This window comes from Bactrocera neohumeralis, unplaced genomic scaffold (genome assembly GCF_024586455.1).
Source record: "Bactrocera neohumeralis isolate Rockhampton unplaced genomic scaffold, APGP_CSIRO_Bneo_wtdbg2-racon-allhic-juicebox.fasta_v2 cluster10, whole genome shotgun sequence".
NCBI classification, from domain to species: Eukaryota; Metazoa; Arthropoda; class Insecta; order Diptera; family Tephritidae; genus Bactrocera; species Bactrocera neohumeralis.
Genome location: NW_026089623.1, coordinates 23,434,840 through 23,455,845, shown reverse-complemented (window position 1 = coordinate 23,455,845; position 21,006 = coordinate 23,434,840). Strand labels below are relative to the sequence as shown.

General features: G+C 36.3%; 2 protein-coding genes and 1 non-coding gene across 10 annotated transcripts in view; 1 reads left to right on the top strand and 2 right to left on the bottom strand.

Annotated features, from left to right (window-relative positions):
• LOC126765189 (neither inactivation nor afterpotential protein C) overlaps window positions 1–21,006 on the bottom strand; it is a 144,584-nt gene that overhangs the window by 112,178 nt on the left and 11,400 nt on the right. The gene's annotated exons all lie outside the window — the stretch shown is intronic.
• Window positions 1–21,006, bottom strand: part of LOC126765291 (craniofacial development protein 2-like) — a 332,304-nt gene that overhangs the window by 302,181 nt on the left and 9,117 nt on the right. The window lies entirely within an intron of this gene.
• On the top strand, window positions 12,009–12,220 carry LOC126765632 (small nucleolar RNA U3). Its single transcript, XR_007668503.1, has one exon. It is a non-coding gene; the product is annotated as a small nucleolar RNA U3 (small nucleolar RNA).

Sequence of the window (21,006 nt, the reverse complement as noted above, 5' to 3'; positions counted from 1 at the left end):
ATAATGAATCACGAAGGTGAGTACGCATCTCAAACCAGTTACTAGCGTCGTAGCGTCATATGTATTGTTGTTTTGTCCTTGACTATTTTCTCCCTCTACTAATATGCGGCATTCTACTCTCGACATTGGGACGCGTTTGATTCTCTGTCCTTTTCTTGCCTCTCTTTCTCTTTTTCTCTCCCTTTTTCCTTTATACTCTTCCGTATTTTAGCCTCACGTTTCTACAATTTACTTCAGCAAAGTTTTAAAATAGAATAGCATAAAATTTAAGTAATCCGTAAATTATAAAATACTTATTAATTGTAGAGGTTTACAATTATAAATAATTGGTGACATCGTGACTGGACATGGCAATAATCAAATGGAAGTTAATGATGGAAATCTCCAAAAAATCACCAAAAGACAATGATAATAGATTTTATCATGGGCGAAAAAATGATACATCGATCATATCTTTACAAGATGAATTTCGCCGATTATCGTTGAACACATTGTCAACAATAGGTAGAACGATTCTCGATTTTATGAATTACAGAAAAAAAAGTTGTCCATGGTTACTTTTAATTGCCAAAGTCTCAGAAAACACGTATCGGACTTGAGCGATCCCGCAATTGATTCAAGCAATATCCTGTTTTTATCAGAAACCTGGTCAAATGACGATGAAAACATTGACGTCCCGAATTTGGATTGTATTGCGAAATTCAAGCGTAAAAATGTTAGATCAGCAGGAGTGGCAATTTATCAGAAATCGAATGATACCTCGAATATAGTAACTTCGAACATGGACATTCTATTACGACATATTCGTGAAGTTGATATTGGTCAGTCATCAATTGGTGATATATGTGCTGCTCACTGTGTTTTGAACGATGGAACAAACATCATAATGGTAGTTGTTTACATTTCGCCCAATAACACAGTTAATAATATCATAAAGTTTATATACAGAAGACTTATGATTTACGGTCGAGTAGGTTCTGAAAAACTAGGAGAAAACTATCATACGTTGCCACTAATCTTAGCAGGAGATTTCAATATCAATTTCGCATCCGAAGATGGACAACTCTTGATATACTTTCTACGAGATAAATTAGAATTACAAATGAATAATGACCGTAATGAGCCAACTACAAGACATGGAACAACAATCGATGCAGTTTTTTCTAGATTTCTGTCTAATTTTAATTCTAAAATATATGTATAGTATTTCTCGTATCATAAGCCTATTTCTCGGTTTTACAATCAACCACAGTAATTGCTGATGTACCCAATAATGAAAATAACGAATAAAACAATGAAAAAAAATACAAGATCTGTGCAAAAATATTAATTTACTAATGAAAACATAAAATAAATTTAAATATTTGTAGGAAATTAATATATGTATATGTGCATAAATGTATATATTGCACATACACATTCATATATATACATATGTATAGATAGAGCGAAAGAAGTTTCACTTCAGTCGTGCGGTCATAAGCACACTCACTTTTTATTAATTGTAAACATCCGCCAGTTGTTTCTGTTTATTAGTAAAAGGCATTTGACAGGACTGCCAATCTTGCGGCAAACCATTATTTCATGAGAATTTGTATAGGCGGGATGTATCATTTTTTTTGTTTTTTTGCAAAGCGTGCAATGATACACACATTAAATTTCTTATGTGCACCCTCCAAACAGACCCCAATCACCCCTGAAAATTTCATTGAAATCGGGCAAGCCGTCTAGGAGGAGTGTGCGAACAGGAAGTTTTGCCACTTAATTTTATATATATAGATGAACATAAGAGAGCGCATAGAAATTGCAGGGAGAATAAGATACAAATTTTAGAAAAAATATATTTTCCAAGTATGTATGTCGAATAAAATAAATAAGACAATAAGAAAATGCGTTACTTGTAAGGAGAGCAAGTACGATCGCCACCCATCAAAGCCGCAACTACAAGCCACACCCATACTTAATTACCCTGGACAAAGTATCCACGTAGATATTTTATTGATAGGCAAAAAGCTAGTTCTGACAGCAATGGACAAATTCTCAAAATACGTTATCGCAAAACACATTAAATCAAAGGAAACAGAGGATATCAGGCAACCTTTAAGGGACATTCTTTTCTTCCTTGTACCGGAAACATTGGTAATAGATAATGAAAGATCCTTTAACTCAGAGTCCATCAACTTTATGATAGAGAACGAATTTGGCACCAAAATATATCGCACCCCCCCTTACACAAGCTGTTCGAACGGTCAGGTTGAGCGCTTCCATTCTACTTTACACGAGATTATGCGTTGTCTGCAAACAGAGAAAACCCACCGATCGTTCCAAGAACTTTTGGAACAATCAATCAAAGAATATAACTACACTTTTCATTCAACAACGGGAAAAAAGCCCATTGAAATCTTCTTCGGAAGACGGGTCAGTAGCGACCACAGACTAATAGAAGAGGAAAGAAAAGAAACGAAAAAAAGGCTTAAGGAAAAGCAATTGGCGGATCTTTCCTACCATAAAAAAAACCGAACGCCACCCAAACAATATTTTGAAGGAGATGGAATTTTTGTTAAGATAAATAAGAGATAAGGAACTAAGTTATCACCTTGATTTAGGAAAGAAATTGTCGCGCAGAATTATAATACCACCGTTAAAACTAAAACAGGCAGGATTGTTCACAAAAACAACATAAAACAATGGTAAGAAGAAAAAAATACTTGCAGGTGGAAAAACTTCGAAATTGAGAACCTACAAATTTACCTCATCCCATTATATTGGCTCCCACTACAAAAGCCCAACAAATTGACGGTCCTGAACGACAAACAATAATAGATATCTACCAATTAAGAAGGAGAAGTAAGGACAATCAACCATTGTGATAAAGTCCTACATTTTATCAACCTAACCAAATATGAGGAAACATTTTCACTTATTTCGGACAACATTAATACACTAAAGACAACTACTGTCGAGGACAGACAATTGCTTGACACAACTCACAAAAGTTTCGTTTTATTAGAAGCGAAGCTAGAAGGTTTACACCCACATTTTAAATCTAAACGAGGTCCCCTTAATATCATAGGGAAAGGATTAAAATACATAGCAGGTACCATGGACAGCGACAACGAGAAAGAAATTAGCGACGCACTTACACAATTGCATAAAAACGAAAGAACAGATGCACAAAATATTAATAATTTATTATACCTTAGCAACCTTATTTCCAGACAAACAAGCAACGTTACGGACCATATAAATAAGCAGCAAATTATTGTCATTAATTACATAAACGAACTTAAAGAAACAGCGCAGAATAGGATTAAGACTTTGGAAGACGACATTCAATTCATTAAACACACCTATCAGGTTAACAACGATATATCGCTTTTACGCAATCACGTGGACGACATTGGACAGATAATTTTTTCAAGCAAATTAGGCATAATACCAACAGATATACTGACATCTACAGGACTAAATCTCATTACCGATTTCGATGTACTAGTAGATGAAGATAATAATATGTACAATGAATAAATTAAGGATAATCTGGAGAAAAATTTAATTAAAGAGAAGGATCAATGTTTAACAAATATATTAAAATTTGAAGAAGCAGCTTGTAAGCTCAGAATTTGTAATGAGCAATCTGTAAATGAAGTGCTACCAGGCACACTAATATTTAAAAATTTTCAATCAAAAATTATAAAAATTATTAAACAATGAAAATATAGTAAAAAGGAAGTAAATGAATCCTTTGTATTACCGAATGTAATAACAAAAATTAAAGAAAATACAAATTTTACTAACAAAAAAATTAAGACTGGAAACCTTATATAGTACATATGTGAAACAACTCCAGCATGAAAGTAATATTGAATTTTTGTTTAATAAAAGCGACAGTTTCTTAGTAATTAGCTTAAGTTCTGATGTAATAATAATTGTCCTAAATATAATCGTTATAATTTTTATATACAAATCGTCAAAAAGTAAACATATTTCTCACCTGAACCTAGTGCAGAGGACGTAGTAAACGGGCGAAAAGGTCCTTTTTTACAAATAACAACGGCACACCCTATGAGTAACACCGATTGGAGACAATCGATTTAAGAGGGGAAGAGTTAACACAGCACTTGTTACTAATAAGTATCGGCTTACAACTTCCGGCACGTGTGACCGAAATGCACCGGAAAGTGCATGGTCAGCGTCTGCACTACCTGTTGTGTAGAATAAGATTCGTGGAAACGAACCACGCTACGGAATATCATTTAGCTTAGAATTAATATAAATATTGTAATTTTGTTAAGCTAAGTTTCTGTTTGATTACTCCAATAAAGCAGATCTTGATAAAGCTACGCGGTAACGCTGCCCCAATGCAGCTCCGCTAAAAAATTATATTTTTTTGATTTTTCAATAACCAAAAGCTTATAGTCCAAGAGCCAGTGAAAAGCTACCAGTATGTATTTGACCAGACCTAGGGTTTTGTCCAGTGAGGCCCCTATACTTATTGTACATGACATGGGGACTCACTAAGCCCAACGTGGCGGACACGGCGCGCGCCTAGGTAAGACAGGTATCGGTTCTTAGTGAAATTTATGTGTATTTTACCACGTCTGCCGTTTTGCAATTTTACGATATATTATTATTATTATCGAAAAACAACAATGGCAGACCATTATCGCGGGTTTAACATTGCGGCAGACGGTTTTGAAAGTGCTGAAAAAAATAAAATTTTAAAAGTATTTGACCAGATCTGCCATTAATATATTTTATTCATTAGGGTCTTATAAACCTATTTTATCACGGCAGACGATTTTATTGAGTATTCACTTCAGCAGACAGCATAATCTTTATTACTATCCGGTCAGGTATATGCGTAGACTGTTTGTAGCTATCCTTCATTTTTCCCCTAAAGATTATTATTTCACTCACTCTAGGCTATAGTACTCTCTTGTAAACTTACTAGCATTCGAATCGTTCAGATTTTAGACTTGAGAGGGCCAAGTTGTATTCTCATCTCAACGGTTTTTGTCAGATGTTTTCAGTACAGTGTGAACCTAAATAGAGTGCCTTGGGTTTTGTGACTTTCTAAAGTTATTTACCAAATCTTTTGAAGTTTATTATTCATTTGATTTATCTGAAATGTCGAGTGAAGAAGAAAAACCAAAGTGTGTTTTTTGTGACACTGTAATGGCTGAAAAATTACAGCTTTTCTCACCAGAGACATTATCAAAATGTAAAAAGATTTTGAGGTTACGGAAACTTCATAAATTAAAATATCATAATATTATTTTACCGGACGAACTTTATGATTCTGGGTACCATAGTACTTGTTATAAAACATTCACTGCATTAAAATGGCAGTTTTTCTTGACAGACGTTAAAGAAAAGGTTCCAGTGCGATTTCATCTGCAATTGAGCATCCTTCTACGTCAGCTGAAAGTTTAGTTGAAGATGTGATTGCCCTAGTAGAAGATGTGAACCTACCGCAGACCGAAGGAATGAACGCTGAAGCTCATCAGCCGTTGGAGGAAGAGCCATCTGCAGTCCCAAGAACATCATCAACCGTTCAAACTTCGGACAATGTTGCTTCGCCAAACATCGATGTATGTTTTTTTGTAATAAAAAAAAACCAGTTTCGGTCCAAAATTGAACCTTTACGAACTTCTGAGAAAAATCAATTGAAAAAAGTGTCCTCTTAAACTTTAAGCCTGATACTGAAGTTTACAATGAAACTTTGAATAAACTACAAAGTTTTCTTTCCTCAGAAGTATATTATCACGATGTTTGTCAACAAAATTTTAGGAATCAAAAGAGATCACTGGTGAAAAGTCCAGTCCGTACTACATGGCACATTTCCCGAGAAGTCCATGACACTGTTTACAAAGAAATATGTCATTTAATACAAGTGAATGCGATCAATCGCGGACGTTGTTACTTTTTAACTTATTTACATAAAGAATATCTTCAAATGTTTAAAGATTTAACAGAATGCTCGGACGCTACATCTATATTTACACCACACTATTTCGAGGAAAAGATTCGTAAGAAATTCACTGATAAAATCCAAATATTAATATCAAATAAAAAAGTCGTCGCCCCCAAAAGGTATTTCAGAAAAAAACCTTTTACGTTACTGAAAAAAAATGTTGAATTTCAATAAGCATTTGCGACGCTTGGTGAAGAAAATTTGACTGGTCCTCTGCAACAGATATTTAACAGCAGTCAGAAGTTTACTTGCCAGCTTTATAATGCAAAAAATTCAATTGATGTTGATGATGGAAGGTATCAACTTTTCGTCAACAATTATAAAGCTTCCGACGTCAATGAAAACTCCAGTAAAAAAATACTGAATTTTGATGCAAGCTCAATACCACCATGTAAGAGTGAACTTTACCAGCCACTTCTAAGAGCACATTATATTTCAACAGTTTGGAAAAATGCTCACTAAAAGCAACTTATGACATTGAACCCATTCGAGTATGGTTGGATTGAGGAAGACGAGAGATTTGTGTTCAAATGGTTCGAAGGAGACCAACTTCCAACTTCTGTGAGTGACTTAATCACCCAAACCCCTAGTAAGTTCATAGTTCTCAATTTCTCATTAACTATTTTTGGATCAATTAACAAATTACTTTCAATGGAGGACGAAGACGAGTCACACCACCAAGCACATGACTCTGATGATGATGAATGATGATTTAATTAATAAAACAGAAATTTTCTATGAATTTCATGTATGATTCACTAATTTTTTTAATAATTGTATTGGTTTTAATTCTTTTCTTTTAGTGTTGTATTGGTTAAATAAAAAAAGAAAATCAAATAAATATTTAAATTGATTATTTGCTAACTGCGTTATACCTAGATAATTGAAATTCTTTCAAAACATATTTTTTTTTAATATCAATACCTTATATGTTTTAGTTTATTGTTTACAAGAGAGTACTATAGCCTAGAGTGAGTGAAATAATAATCTTTAGGGCAAAAAAGAAGGATAGCTACAAACAGTCTATGCATATACCTGACCGGATAGTAATAAAGATTATGCTGTCTGCTGAAGTGAGTACTCAATAAAATCGTCTGCCGTGATTAAAATAGGTTTATAAGACCCTAATGAATAAAACATATTAATGGCAGATCTGGTCAAATACTTTTAAAATTTTATTCTTTTCAGCACTTTCAAAACCGCCTGCGGCAATGTTAAACGCGCGATAATGGTCTGCCATTGTTGTTTTTCGATAACAATAATAATATATCGTAAAATTGCAAAACGGCAGACGTGGTCAAATACATTTAAATTTCACCAAAAACCGATACCTGTCTTACCTGGGCGCGCGCCGCGTCCGCCACGTTGGGCTTAGTGAGTCCCCATGTCATGTACAATAAGTATAGGGGCCTCACTGGACAAAACCCTAGGTCTGGTCAAATACATACTGGTAGCTTTTCACTGGCTCTTAGACTATTAACTTGTACGTGAATTTGCGCGACCACTTGGTTTTTATACTCTCGCAACAATGTTGCTAACGAGAGTATTATAGTTTTGTTCACATAACGGTTGTGTGTAAGTCCTAAAACTAAAAGAGTCAGATATAGGGTTATATATACCAAAGTGATCAGGGCGACGAGTAGAGTCGAAATCCGGATGTCTGTCTGTCGGCCGTCCGTCTGTCCGTCCGTCCGTGCAAGCTGTAACTTGAGTAAAAATTGAGATATCATGATGAAACTTGGTACACGTATTCCTTGGCTCCATAAGAAGGTTAAGTTCGAAGATGGGCAAAATCGGCCCACTGCCACGCCCACAAAATGGCGGGAACCGAAAACATATAAACTGTCATAACTAAGCCATAAATAAAGATATTAAAGTGAAATTTGGCACAAAGGATCGCATTAGGGAGGGGCATATTTGGACGCAATTGTTTTGGAAAAGTGGGCGTGGCCCCGCCCCCTACTAAGTTTTTTGTACATATCTCGGAAACTACTATAGCTATGTCAACCAAAGTCTACAGAGTCGTTTTCTTCAGGTATTTCTATATACAGTTCAAAAATGGAAGAAATCGGATAATAACCACGCCCACCTCCCATACAAAGGTTATGTTCAAAATCACTAAAAGTGCGTTAACCGACTAACAAAAAACGTCAGAAACACTAAATTTTACGGAAGAAGTGGCAGAAGGAAGCTGCACCCAGGGCTTTTTTTAAAAATTGAAAATGGGCGTGGCGCCGCCCACTTATGGACCAAGAACCATATCTCAGGAGCTACTCAACCGATTTCAATGAAATTCAGTATATAATATTTTCTTAACACCCTGATGACATGTACGAAATATGGGTGAAATCGGTTCACAACCACGCCTTCTTCCAATATAAAGCTATTTTGAATTCCATCTGATGCCTTCTCTGTATAATATATACATTAAGAACCAATGATGATAGCGGAATAAAACTTTACAAAAATACGGTATTTGAAAAATATGTAAATGACGTATAATGAAATCTCGATTATCACTTTACCATGCGAGAGTATAAAATGTTCGGTGGCACCCGAACTTAGCCCTTCCTTACTTGTTTAATATGTCATCAAACATATAATGCCCAGCAAATAAAAATGTAAATATATAACTTATTGAAGTTAAACTTCTTCTACGACTTCGGAAAAGGTTGCGATAATTGTTTAACGCTTCAGTGGAGAGGGAATAGCGTTGAACAATTAACGCGAGAGAGGGAGAGAGGGAGAATGAGAGTAAAGCAGAGAACTTAAAGCACTTGCCATGCTTGTATGTTTGTATGCTTGTGCATTATTTGTTTTTCTTTCGTTTCTGTTTAATTTCTGCGAATTCTCAACTATTTTGTGTGACTTTTGGTTGAAATACTCTGCGTTGGCTTTTGAAAAGTGCGCCTTCTGAGGTCGCTCCCATGCCACGGCATCCTGCGCATCTACGGCAAGGGACCACATCACGCCACCTATCGCGGTTGCCCTAAAGCCCCCAAAAAATATCAACCCGTACCTCCAAAAAAGGCCCACAACGCTCCCAGGGCTCTCACACAAAGAGCTACCCGCCCCCCGGCACAGACCACACCACAACCCCAACCCCAACCCCAACCACGAGCCCAGGGGCCAACTCGTTCATACGCCGAGGTTGCCAAAAGTGCAACCAAAAACACAACGCCCAATCCTGTCCCAAACCTTGCTCACCTAGAGAATCTTTTTCTGGACTTCCTGTCCACCGTCTTCAGGAACTAACCGTGACCTGATGATCCTAAACTGGAAGGCCAACGGGCTTTCCACTTCCAAAAGGACCGAACTGATCCAGCTCATAGAAGACAAATCCATTGATGTCGTTTGCATCATCGAAACTCACCTAAGCTCCGAAAAATCCCTTTATATCCCGAACTTCACAATTTACAGAAACGACCGCCCAGATTCCAAAGGGGGCGGTGTCGCCATCTGTGTGAAGAGCTCTATCCACCACCTAGCTGCCAACACTGACTCCTCAACACTCGAAGCTGTAGGAATTGACGTATTCCTCAATTCACGCAGGCACAGGATCATCACTGTATACATCCCTCCTGACAAAAGCCCTCTTCAACTCCTCCGCTCCTACCATTATCGCAGGCGATTTCAGTTCTAAATATAGGATTTGGAACCGTTCTACGAATAATGCTAACGGATTCACCTTCTGGAGAATCTCTCTTCAACACAACTACAACATCGAAGCTCCCTCCGAACCGACCTAGCACCCGACAAGTCCCTGGTTCCAAGCAAGCACCTTGAATTTATTTCTCACTAAAAACGTGACCCTCAACAGAGACCCCTGGACTCTCCCGGAGCTCAGTTCAGACCACTCCCCGGTATACCTGGAGGTCACAAATCGCCCCCTACTTTCCTCTCGGTTAAAAACCAAAACCGATTTCTTCCACCTGAAATTCTTGCTGGAAACCTCCGCTTTCACTTGCACCCCAATCAACTCCATAACAGATTTTGATAAGCCGGTCGCAGGTCTGACGGAAGAAATCCAAAGGTCAGTAATTTCAGCCACCTCCTCAATAGAAGCTACCAATAACCCAAACAACCTTCCCCTACGTATCCCTGCACTCATCGCCAGGAAAAACAAAATCCGCAAACTCTGGCAAAAACACATACTTCCACGGCTACGCCAAACTTTAAATTCCACTCAAAGGGAATTAAGGGTTCTCCTCCTCCAAAGAAGCTCTGAAGACTTTAATTCCTTTATCGCTGAAGCCGAACAGCACCCTAAAAGTTCCGGGAAGGTTATCAGATCGTTTCGAAACCGTAAACTCTACCTCCCCGCCCTAATTAAAGACGGGATCTCTTACCCATAGGACAAGGACAAAGCCAACGACATCGCTCAATCCCTTAAAAATCAATGCTCCCCCTTTCCAAGCCTTCAAAAATTCTAATCTTTTCACGAAGAAGTGTCAGAAACTGTCCGGGGCACAACCTTCCAGACGGTCGAGTTTCAGCCCACCTTCCCCAAAGAAGTCTCCGAGGCTATCCGCGCCCTCAAAAACCGGAAAGCTCCAGGCCACGATAGTATCGGTAACGTTGTCTTAAAAATCCTACCGCGCAAACACCTTGTTGCCCTAAACAACATCATAAACGCCATGATGCGTTTCCAATATTTTCCCCCGGCCAGGAAAGCCGTCATAGACGTCTTTCTTCCCAAACCGGGTAAACCTCTAAGCGATCCGGCAAACCCTCGCCCCATCAGCCTACTCTGCACCCTCAGCAAAGTAGCTGAAAGCATAATTCTCTCCCGACTGGAGAAATTTGTTACGGAAAGAAAATTCTCACCGACTTCCAACATGGGTTTCGAAAACAACACGGCACCGCACATCAACTTCTGCGGGTCTCAGAATTTGTCGCTAACAATCTCAACAAAGGAAGACACTTCCCTATGCTCCTGCTTGACTGCAAACAATCATTCGATCGGGTCTGGCATGATGGGCTTATTTATAAGCTTATAAAGCTAAACTTCCCACAGTACCTCATTGGTTTAGTCAAATCCTTCTTGTCTGACAGGAAAATCACTACTCGGGTGAATAGTGAGCTCTCCGAAGCTCACCCGATCACGGCGGGAATCCCTCAGGGCTCCAAACTATCCCCAGTGCTGTTTAACATTTATTGTTATGACATCCCAACCGAGGAGAAAATCCTCACAGCTCAATATGCGGATGATGTCGTCTTCTTGTACGCCTCCCGTACAATTAACTTCAGCACATCCGCCCTCAATAAATTCATCCCCACCGTCCTCGACTGGTACTGGTTGTGGAGATTCGATATCAACACAACCAAATCAGAGGTAATCTTCTTTTCACGGAGAAAGCGAATTTCACCAAAAATCTTGGTAAATAGGTTCCCCATCAAATGGAAGCCCTCCGCGAAATACCTCGGTGTTGTCTTCGACAGGCGGCTAACCTGGACGAAACAAATCACAGCAGTTCGAGGTAAAAAGGTTTCCCCAAGCACCAAAAAAACGAGCTTTTAATGCCATCATTAGAAGCATCTGCTCCTACGCCATTCCTATTTGGGGCTCGGCCTCACCCAGACAACTGTCCAGGCTTCAAGCCACATACATGCCTCTATTAAGATCAGCTCTTAATTTCCCGTGATATGTTGGAAACAAACAGATCCTAGAGGAAACAAATCTTCCCTCCATCCAATCAGCAGCTATTTCCTACGCTGCAAATCTCCGGGCGTCAGTAGCATCCCACGCAATCCTGGCAAATCCTTCCGCTCCCGCCTAACCAAAAATTCGAGCTTCGCTTTTTAGCGTCATATTCTTTTGAGGGCCACTACCGCTTACAACTGAATCCTCTTCCTTCTCCCGCAAAATACATTATAGGTTCATAACCATATGGTTGGCAACTGGTGTGGGGGGGTTTTAGTCGGTAGGCGCATCAAGCGAATCCGACACTACCCGCCAGGGTATCTTTAGAAGTTTTCCCCCACCCCACATCTCTTCAAACAAAACAAAAAAAAATAATTTTTGAAAAGTTAGTCTTAACTTTACAAGATCATTTTTGTAGTCAGTCTTCATTTACTTTCTTCGCAAATCGAAAGTATTAGCACCCGCGATGAGGAAGGTATATCGTTTTATCTGACAGCGTGAGGTTTCTGAACTTCATTTCTATTGTCTTGTGCCATATTAGAAATGATGTTTCTACGATGATCGCTCGGTTACAAGGGATAAAACGACTTCTGAGTGGTGATTCTAATGAATAAATTCCAAGGTTTTATACAAATAATCCAATTGTAAATCTTATAGTTATCAATCCGGCAGAACCCAGAAATGATAATTGAATTGGACTTTGTTTTATAAAATGTGCAGAATAAGTTTATAAAATGCGAATTTATGAAAGTGATGGTCACTCCACCATATTTTTATCCTTTCCCTCTCGCTCTCGCTTTCTTTCATACAAAATGATATGAATTTCTTGGAATATCACTAAGAAGTTTAACTTCTTCCGCGCGTATCGACTCCACGCACCAGTTTTTATTAAACCTACATTAATTAAATATTTAAGTAATAATGCATGCATAATTGAGAATTTTCGGTGTTAATTGAGAAATATACATATGTAATCCTAATTTCAATGTAACGAAATGTACGCCTACAGATTCGTTTATTTTCGAGCGCAACCGACTCGGCATATAATTTATATATGATCGGTATATATTTGGTATCAAAGTATGTACTTAGTTTATACACATGTAAGTATGTATGTATGTACATAAATTAAAATTTACCTACATACATACATATGTATTTCATGAAGAATCCATAAAATCATTAAAAATATGTAATAGAGTAAAGTTTGTATTATTACCCAAATAATTAATATAGTAAGTTTAAGGAAATTAGTTTTAAATTTATACATTTACATTAAAAGTTTTGATATCATCTTAAAAGATCTAGCGGTCGCACATGTGCTCACATATAATTAAGTGTGCATGTAAAGAAATATGACAGACCATACGCACAATGTTTGTAAATTTCTCAACATGCAACATATGTATGTATGCATGTAAATTTGTACACTCAATGCTTGAAGTGCTGAACACATAGAGCGCGACAGACTGCAAGCGACATCTGTCAAATATTAAAACACACACGTTCTTATGGGCACAGTTATGTAGTTGTGCAGTTGCCTCAATAACTATGTCCCTAAGAACTTGTGTATTTTAATATTTGACAGATGTCGTTTGCAGTCTGTCGCGCTCTATGTAAATGTTCAGCACTTCATGCTAAATATCCGTTGACACATACAACCAATGACGAAGCTCACGTTTTGTCAAAAAGTCAATGTGTCGACGGACCGACGGACCGACGCGGCGACCAAGCATCACAGCATTGTGTTGTTGGTAAAAAATCCGAGCTGTGCCGCTCTAACAGCTTTACCAACAAACTTGTGTAAACATGTATGCACATATATGTATGAGCGTGCATACATATCAACGCAGATTTTTGCCAGCCACAGAAAAATATTTTCGAATTGACAAATATTATAAATCGACAGCAGCTATGTTGACACTTTTCTCACTTCTTTCTGTGAAGAAACATCAGAAAGTTGTTCAATTTATGATTTCTAACTTTTGCCACCGTCGCGAAAAGATGCTTGTACGAAAAGGCATGCTCGTTCATGAATGAAGTGAATTAATTATGATTGTTGTGTACATTTCACCTAATGAAAAAATTAATGATATTATTTCTTTTTTACATGAGCGGTTATTTCCGTACAGTCGCATTTCAATAATTTTTAAAACAGATACAGATAAACTACCATTGATTTTGGCTGGGGATTTCAATGTTCATTTTGCAAAAAATGAATCAATGTCATTAATATCGTTCCTCCAAGAAGATTTTCAGTTGGAAATAAACAACAATCCGAGAGAATGTGCTGCAAGATATGGAACAACAATAGATCCTGTATTTATTAGATATCTTGATAATGTGATGCCTAATACTTTTGTAACATACTTCAGTTATCATCGACCAATTGTCACAGTAATACCGTCAGAGGCAACTTCGAATGTAACTGTTACGGAAGTCACTGATTGAATAATTGAGTTGACATGATTTTAAACAAATATTTGAATAAAATTTTGTATATAAAGAAAATAAATGTTTATTGAATAAACTATCTGTCATCATTTTCTGTAAAAAATTCAAAATATTATATTCTTTCATGTGTACCATATTTAGTTCCTGTCATAATCTGTACTTTTTAACCTATTACTTGTATAAAATAATTTCGATGTTTCACATCTGCCAGCTGTCAACTGACAGCTCACTCTTTTTTTATCCTCCTTACTTACTTTCTGTCTGGGCATTTCTTTTTTATGTGAGGTAAAGCATTTGTGCCTATTGGGATTGGAAGTTTGCATGCCAAGGCAGTTATACACTTTTTTACAATTACGGCAACATACGATGTCAAGAAATATATTTCTGTAATTTTTAACTATTTCTGCAAACATATCCCAAATTGCACTTCTGCTCTTCCGATTTTCGCTAAACTTCTAAATACCCATAGCAATTTTGCTCACCAAGTCTTCGTTAGACTCCATTGTGTATTAGCAACTTGAAATAAATTACAATATATAAATATCAGTATATGTATTTACCTTTACAAAAAACCAATAATACTAAAACACTTACAAAAACATACAATGACAAAACAGTTTCTCAGCGTACGACACGAAATTTCCACTTTTATTCTTTAACTAATTCAAATTATTTCTATTCTTTCCTTCAAAAAAAATTAGTAAAGTCAAATTATTTGCAGAGATAAAGAGATGTTTAACTCCTCTCTCACTGGAAGTGAGAGAGCAATTGCTAAACGTCAAAACCTACTGAACTTTGACAGCTAATCGGGTTCAGTAGGTTTTGACGTTTATCAATTGGAAACGAGCGATGGCCAGATTGAAATCTTACCAAAAAAAATGTGTAAACGGAGGGATTTGTTGCATCGTTCAAGACCACTTATAAAAAATGTTAAACAATGAAAATTAAATAAATTTGTGAAATTTAAAGATATTTGATGAAACGTTTTGTAATTTGAAGCATCATAGTTTTATTTTCAATGGAAAATGATTAAAAACATTAATGATTGAGAGCTAACAAGCTTATATCCTATTATTGGGTATTGAAAGGACAAAAGTCAGTTGTTATAATATTCTTTAAAAAGATTTAAATGGTTTCTAACTATAATAAATAACCACTATTTAGTAATTTTTATTCGTACTAAATGTTGGATATTGGGTTGATAAATGCCCAAAAATTGTTATTTTGTTCAATCTGGCAATAATGGGAAATGTTATAAAAAACGCAAATTTTGAGGCGCTCTCACACTGGAATAAGTTTAACATCCCTTCATTCCTGTTATTTGTCTACTATTGAGAGAGTCATAAATTGTTGCCACGCATCAGTTTAGAAATATTTTGAGGTTTTTTTTCCGGTTTTTGTGGGAATGAGTCTTAGTGATTTTTATACCCTGAACAGGGTATATTAAGTTTGTAACGAAGTTTGTAACACCCAGAAGGAATCGTCGGAGATCCTATAAAGTATATATATAAATGATCAGTATGCCGAGCTGAGTCGGTTTAGCCATGTCCGTCTGTCCGTCTGTCTGCCTGTCTGTATATATGCGAACTAGTCCCTCAATTTTTAAAATATCGTTTTGAAATTTTGCAAACGTCATTTTTTCTTCAAGAAACTGCTCATTTGTCGGAACGGCCGATATCGGACCACTATAACATATAGCTGCCATACAAACTGAACGATCGGAATCAAATGCTTGTATGGAAAACTTTCACATTTGACAAGATATATTCACGAAATTTGGTATATATTATTTTTTAAGGCAACAATGTAATCTCCGAAGAAATTGTTCAGATCGGTTAACTATAGCATATAGCTGCCATACAAACTGAACGATCGGAATCAAGTTCTTGTATGCACAACTTTCACATTTGACGAGATATATTAACGAAATTTGGTATATATTATTTTTTAAGGCAACAATACAATCTCCGAAGAAATTGTTCAGATCGGTTAACTATAGCATATAGCTGCCATACAAACTGAACGATCGGAATCAAGTTCTTGTATGCACAACTTTCACATTTGACAAGATATATTAACGAAATTTGGTATTTGTTATTTTCTAAGGCAACAATATAATCTGCAAAGAAATTGTTCAGATCAGTTAACTATAGCATATAGCTGCCATACAAACTGAACGATGGGAATCAAATGCTTGTATGGAAAACTTTCATATTTGACAAGATATATTCACGAAATTTGATATATATTATTTTCTAAAGCAACAATGTAATCTCCGAGGAAATTGTTCAGATCGGTTAACTATAGCATATAGCATAGTTACTAACAGAAATGCACCTGCGAAGGGTATTTAGCTTCGGTGCAACCGAAGTTAACGTTTTTTCTTGTTTTTTATGACTTAAGTGCATTAATTTTATTGGTACGAATTACATTAGCGGATCAATACATGAGCGGCAATTGTAACGGCATACGTCGTTTAACAGCGAGCTCCATCTCTATACAACAAACACTTTTGCTTGAAGAACAAAGACTTATTAAAAATGCGAGATTACAATATGATAGGCGAGGTGGATTTGTTCGTAGTTTCCCGACAGATGATATCATGCAACGCTACGGTAGCTTTAAATTGATAATGGCTCTGAACTAACTCAATTGCAAGCTGGGCAAGCATTCGCATTATACTTAGAAGCAATTTTACATCGAATCACTCATGAACTGAGAAATTTTCATGAAAAGATAATTTTAAAATTCTTCAATATGTTATATTAAAACAGCGACAGTACTTTTTCATAACCCACAGAACTCTCGTGGTAATAACAAAGCCAGATCAGCTATGGTCGCAAAACAGTTGGGCGATTTTCTTGAGCAATACAATCGAGATACGGAAGCTTACGTGGATTCGTTTGATCATTTCGGCATGATACCTAGTGGATTATTCGGTGACTTTTTGGCTCAATCTCAAGAGGCAGATTTGGACAGACAATCAAATAAATAATAAATTAAACGCTTTAAACAATTAAGTAAACAGTATTGGTTCAATCTACCAATAGATATAATCATTATATCTTTCACCTATTTCACATCAAAATTCGCAAATTTTTAGCTTAAATTTTAAATAGTAAAACTTTAAATTAACCACCGCTTGTGATTATAAAAATTGTCTGTAGCATCTCGGAATTTACTATGTAATACGTTTCTAGTATATCTTAATTTATATATTTATAACTAAATTAAATACCTCCCAATGTAAAGTTTAAATTACACTTTTTTAATGAAATACACTTAATCTTCACTTTTAATACTTAAAGTTTTTTATTCGTTTACTCACTTTTCAAGCGTAAGTAGTTTTATATGAATGATTCTTTGCGAAATTGTGTTATGACTACAAGGCTATGCATTTAGTTTGAATAAATTGCAGATCTCTGCTCCACACTATAAGTGATCCTCCGGGTCTAATACTGACATAATCGTAAATATATATTTCTTGTAAATTTCAAGTAAGGTGGTTGTGTTTTTCTTAAATTCTTAGTTTTTCACACCAATTTTAATCGATTCTTTCCTGAGCCTTTCCGGAAGCTATAACAATTCAAGCGGACACTAAAGGTACAAAGAAGATAAATACAATTTGTATTTTCTAATAAAAATTCATTTGCTTTCACCCGCATATACTTGTATTCTGTGGCTTTTTATGGAAAACAGATCATTTTTCCCCTGAAACAGCAATCCAACCAAAGTGCATGCTTAATTTTTGCATTGCCGGTTTGTTTTGATCACTCTATCACTTTTTGTTTCTCCTTTTCGTATTCCCTTTGGTTTTGGTATTGCCAACTACCGAAAATATAAGCAAGGTGTTAGGGACAGTGACTGAACATACTTATTGTCAGGAGCTCCCAACTATTTTTCTCACTGAGATGTAGCTTCTGAGAACGGTAGTGAATGCACCACAGAGAATCAATTTAGAAAGAACTCTAAAATTAGGAGAACGCCTTCTAATGAAAAAATAAGATGTTCACCGCTGTTGGATCAACAAAAAATTACGAAAATGCCAACAAATGTGGCAAACTCTCTGAGGAAACACCAATTAGTGAAAATACTCAAATCTTTAACCAGTTGAGTAGTAAAAAAAAAGAACTAGAGAATATTATGGCTGACCAAAGTCATATAAACCAAGCAATGCGCGATCTTGTTAGCAACATAGTAGCGCTACATGTCAAGGCTTGGTATCCCCAATGGATAAAAATGTAAATACCCCGAAAAGGCTGCGTGAGGCAATAGGCTTTTTACCTCCCACTAAAAAGCCGAATAATATAAATAAAGCGCTGCAAACCACTTACAGCGAGGCAGCGAAATTAATTGAAGGCGATACTAAGGATACTATTTGCAATCCGTGTTAAAAAGAAGGGCTATTTTCCGACTCATGGAAAGTTCAGCGATTGGTTCTACTTCCTAAACCAATAAAGCAGGTGCATGCTTGTTACTATTGGGAAAGCTACGAAAGCATAGTAAGAAACCGCTTGAAGATAGTAATCTAGAAAGCCAGCGGATAATCAGAAAGACAATACGGCTTTATGAAAACGAGGTTTGTTCTACTTCCTAAATAAAAAAAGCATGTGCATTAAGGTGGAGCCATAATGTTTGGAGAAAATTTTTTTTCTGCTTTTTAACGGCATAGCTATGAAAAGTTTCCTTTTAATATATAAAACATACATGCAAAATATCAAATAGCTGACTTAGTGTTTTGAGGTGCCCCAGTACAGTCAAACATTTAAATAAAACCAAGAAATGGTATTGTAAGCATTTATTACGAAAAATATTCTCTTACATTACTTAAAATACCATTTAAACATCAAACTGTTTTTTTTTTTTTATATTGAAATGAGGCATTCGTTGACGTGATTGCAGTCTTGCCCTATTAAAGCCATCTCCTTTATTTTCCCCACAAACTGCATTCTATGCTTCTGTTACCAACTTGATGCAGCACTCCACAGCTTGGGTGCGGCATAGAAAATCTGTAATATCCTTACATGTACCAAGAACAGACAATGTCTTTCAAGGTTTCATCAAACATATGTATTTAAAGTTAGAGGTGGATCAGTTATATCAGATTCTTGCCACATAATAATCTCAGTGTAATCTTAGGCATCGAAGTTGAATGTAGGTACTTTAAACGATTGAAGTCTTCGAGCTTTCTCTGATCTTGCTTTTACAATTCTTCGATATGCAAGATCTCTTAAAATCTCTCTGTCATCACCAAGCATGGCAATGAGAAGATTTTCTGGGTGACCAAAGTATCCATTTCGTTGGATTACCTTGTCAACCATTGCTTTCATATCGGAATTCAAATAACGATTTAGATTAATGGTTTGCCATATGTTTTTGGATCCGTTAATGAATGAAGAATTACATTTTATTGTAAACCACATTGGTCTAAATACAATTTTAGAATTCGATGCTGTTGTTAGCGATCTAGAATGATTAAGGGCTCTAGCTTCCATATTAGCTAAACAGGAGAAAATATACCAGTACTGATAGCGATCATTATGTCGTATAAATACTTTTGGTCGGTATTAAGCTCTTCCCTAGTTATTTCAGGTAATAATGTAGGTATAACGGTAAATTCGACTATCGGCATTATTTGACAAGTTGACACTGTTAATGAAATGTTGAATTCCTTCTCCATCAGACGAATAACATCACCTTTAAAACCTGTATCCACTACAGTTCCAACGCACCCAACAAAGCTAATTCACTCACATTTACCGACTTAGATTTCAAATACAATAATATAGTTTCTTTTATATTTTTAGCAGTCCCCGACTGGTGACATGATCAAAATAATTGCTTCCTGGTTCCGATGTTTTTTCTTATTCTTCACAGTTGAATCTATATCGACACCGCCTATCATAATTTTTCTGGTTGATCTTTGGTCGATAAGAAACTTACTTCCTCCTTGGCAACACGACGCCCTTTTAAACAGCAATATTTCCTGATATCTTTGCATTTGCAGCTGCAGATATTAAATAATGTATGGGACTCTGTTATAAATGTTCTAACATTTTCTTGGTATTTAATGTAGGTTTGACGGCCTTGATATGGTTTCATTAAGCTCCTGTATATGTTGTGGTAGGAACGAATCAATTGTAAAATTCTTTTTACACTTACAGTTGGCAGTGAAGATTTTCGCCATATTTTTAGAACTTCACCCGCTAATCTTTCAGATATTTCAAGAATTGTTAGCTGCATTGTTGATTTATCGGGCTTCAATTCATGTTTTATGAAGAGATAACATTTCATCAGATCATTATACGTAGGTAAGTGAGAAATAGGAAACTTCTCCGGCAAACCAGAGACAGGACACCTCCTTGTTTGTCGTGCTTTAACTTGAGACATATTTCTACAATCAAGATAAGTAATAAGTACTAACTACAGTTATAAGCTAAGCTACAAGCATCAAATATACATGAAAAATACGATTTACAGTAAATATTCCGATTTCAGCTGTAAAATTTGATGTAACAAATAAAAGGCGAACAAGTGAACTGCTGTAAGCGCGCGAATTAAAGGTATAGGTATCAACTTAGGTTACTTTTACTTTTTTTAAATCAAACCTTTTTTTCGACTTCAAACGTAAGACTGTACATAATTGACAGATCGCAGTGAGTTGCTTACTTAAACCTACCGTTATTTGGATATTGTCGGCCTGGTATTGTGGAAAGTGAGTGCATGGGAAAATTAGCATAACATATAGAATGGGGGAAGTTTTGTGTGTTATACATATGCAGCTCGAATATGGATCCAGGCGCATGGCATTAAATCATATGCCAAACAAATAAGAACAGTGCACAGGCTGTTGGCACCATATGTTATCAGTGCTTTCCGAACAACCTACAGACTGACATTCATTCGTGGATCGACATACGACATGGGGAAA